Source organism: Staurois parvus, unplaced genomic scaffold, assembly GCF_062004578.1.
Source record: "Staurois parvus isolate SC_StPar_1 unplaced genomic scaffold, SC_StPar_1.0 ptg000018l, whole genome shotgun sequence".
In the NCBI taxonomy this organism is placed as follows: Eukaryota; Metazoa; Chordata; class Amphibia; order Anura; family Ranidae; genus Staurois; species Staurois parvus.
This window is the reverse complement of record NW_028317814.1, coordinates 15592153-15595151: the sequence shown is the minus strand read 5'-3', so window position 1 is coordinate 15595151 and position 2999 is coordinate 15592153. Positions and strand designations below refer to the sequence as shown.

Genomic DNA, 2999 nt, shown 5'->3' with positions numbered 1-2999 from the left:
TTCTTTATGCACATTAATACAAATATTTAGCTGGGGTGCCCAAACTTTCGATCCCCACTGTATATACCATGGTTTGTGGACTCTATAACTTTCCTACAGACTAATAATATACAATAATTTGGGTTATTTTCACTAAAGAAATGTAGCAGAATACATTTTGACCTGAATTTGTGAAAAAAGGTTATTTATTTAAAACATTTTATAACAGAAACAAAGAAAAATGCGTGGTTTTTTTTTCAAAAGTTTGTGTTTTTTTGTTTATTTAGCAAAAAAAAACTCAGTGGTGAATAAATACCACCATAAAAAGCACCTTACAGCATCTGTCTCCATCCTGGGGATAATGGGATCCTGCCGACATTGGGGATCCCTGTAGACCTGCTCCGCTGCCTGGAGCGGGGGAATCGGGTTCTGTTTGACCCCCATCCGTAGAGCTGGAGGTTCACGGCCTACGTGGCTTCCGAGAGGGGCCACACTATATGCCACGGCTCATATATCCCCTCCCCTCGATGTGCTAGTGTCCTGCGATACCATGGGCAGAGTTGCTTCCCTCTGATGTGGGTTCAGTTTCCACCTAGTTTAAACTTATTCAGTAATATTCAAGAAAATATTTTTCCTAACAAATTCATTCAAGACCATATTGCAAAAATGAATACACCTCAATGAAAGTCTTAGACGCAAAGCTAAGTTTTAGACAATAAAATCCTAATTAACAAGAATTCAACTACAGGTGAGTCTAAATATTCATTAAACAGGTGTACAGCAGTTGATTATAAAAGGGCATTACTTAACAAAGAAAACCCCTCCCATTTCATGCTGTCAGCAATGGCACCACATGGAAGAGAAATGTCACAAGGCCTGAGAAAGAAAATAATTTCTTTACACAAGAAAGGTGAAGGCTACAAGAAGATCAGCAACACTTTACTTATCAGTCAGAATTCTGTATCAAAAGTGATACAAAAATTTAAAAAATATGGAACTGCAACCATCTCACAGAGACTTCCAGGCTGTCCACGGAAGTTGACACCTCGACAAGAGCGTCTTCTGATGAGAGGGGTTAAAGAAAATCTCCATGCAAGTTCATTGCAGTTGTCTAAAATAGAAAGCAAAAACTGGGGCAATTGTTTCCTATGACGCAATATGGCGTATACTGCAATGGCATGCATAGGAATGGCATGCATGGGTGTCATCCACATAGGAAACCTCTCCCATGCACAAAAAATCCTGCCTAGAATTTGCCAGGGAGCATACTCAAAAAGAAGACTACTGGGACTCTGTACTCTGGAGTGATGAGACCAAGATAAATGTTTTTGGAACTGATGGCTTCAAAACTGTACGGTGTTGCAAAGGTGAGGAGTACAAAGAAAAATGCATGGTGCCTACAGTGAAACATAGTGGTGGCAATGTCCTTCTGTGCTGCCGCATGAGTGCTGCTGGTGTCGGGGAGCTGAATTTAATTCATGGTATCATGAATTCACTGATGTACTGCTCTGTATTGAAAGAGAAGTTGTGCACTTTTCCAACATGACAATGATCCAAAACACACATCTAAGGCCACTGTTGCATTTCTGAAGAACAAGGTGAAAGTGATTCAGTGGCCAAGTATGTCTCCTGATCTGAACCCAATCGAACACCTATGGGGAAATCTTAAAAGACAAGTTGAGCATCACTTTCCATCCAGCATCCAGGCTCTAAGAGGTTGTTCTCGAAGAATGGAAAAATGTAGATGTTGCAATGTTGCCAACTTGTTCATTCCAAGCTTAGAAGACTTGGTGCTGTCCTTACAAATCATGGAGGTCATACAAAATACTAGATATAGTAGTTTTTGTTGTGGGGTGTATTCATTTTTGCATCAACTAATTGGAGTAAAACTGAAGATTTTGTAATCTACGTTATACTATTAACCTTACTTTCATGTAATGAGCAAAACAAATGTTACATAAAACTCAGTTTTGCCAACATTTTGGAAATTGTTCTTGTGTTGAGATGTTGAATAAAATCTTACTTTTCAAAAGGGGTGTACTCATTTATGCTGAGCACTGCATATATGGAATGCCTTTAAATTCTCAGTAGCACATAATGGTGTGATTTTATATAAAGTTTTATTACAGCCCAGTAAACATCAAATAGGAAAGTCCAACAGTTACTTATGGTGTCATTGAGTAAAAATGACAATTTTCAATTACGGAAGGTGTTGTGTAGTCTTTACTCAGTATGGTCTATAACTGAAAACAACCCTCAACAAAGAGCAGAGCCCACAACCCCAATTACCATGGCACTTTGTTGCCATTTTGGTTTGAAGGTCACGCTGCTGACAATAAACTGTACATGAATCCATGTTTCTAGGAAGTAGCAGAAGTCCATGGCCTTATCACACTGGTGTCCCTGTTTTGGCTCTCCTCACTTTAAGCTCCTTTTGGAGCTCATGATCAGATTCCCGTAATCTCCCAATGTCCAGCATGGGCTCTGTTAAAGGCTTTCCTTCTTTCTGCAACTGAGCCAGAGCAATAGCCCTCAGTAGTGGTGGGTATGGCACATAGCGGACAGGTTCTGGCTCCGGCAGAGGGATAAATTGCTTGAAGTTCTCTTCTTCATGCCGTGGTATAAGACGCCAGTCATGGTACATGACTTTGCTGATCTCCTGCTCTTCAGGCACGGTTTTACCTGGGTGAATGAAGAAGATGACCATCAATATAAGATCATCAAGTCACTCTACCTAAGATAGGCTCTGCTTATGATCCTGGATGAGAAATACGCTATATGGCCAAAGCTACAAGGACCCCACTCCAAATAATTGAGTGAATGTGTTTTAGTGAAGGGTACTGTTCATTCTACAATTCTCTAGCATACAAAGACATTTAGATTTGGATGTCAAGCCTACTACACACGGGCCAAATGTCGAGCGGTATTTTGGCATCTTCCAATTTTTATTGGATATTTGGCCCGATGTGGTAGCCGGTCTGTCAGAAGCCAGACGTTCGGTCGGCTTCTGTCAAAGAGGC

At 40.5% G+C, this 2999-nt stretch overlaps 1 pseudogene; it reads right to left on the bottom strand.

Moving 5' to 3' along the window:
• Positions 1–2368: 2368 nt before the first annotated feature.
• LOC149473127 (small ribosomal subunit protein mS34 pseudogene) lies at positions 2369–2686 on the bottom strand (annotated as a pseudogene).
• Positions 2687–2999: the final 313 nt, after the last annotated feature.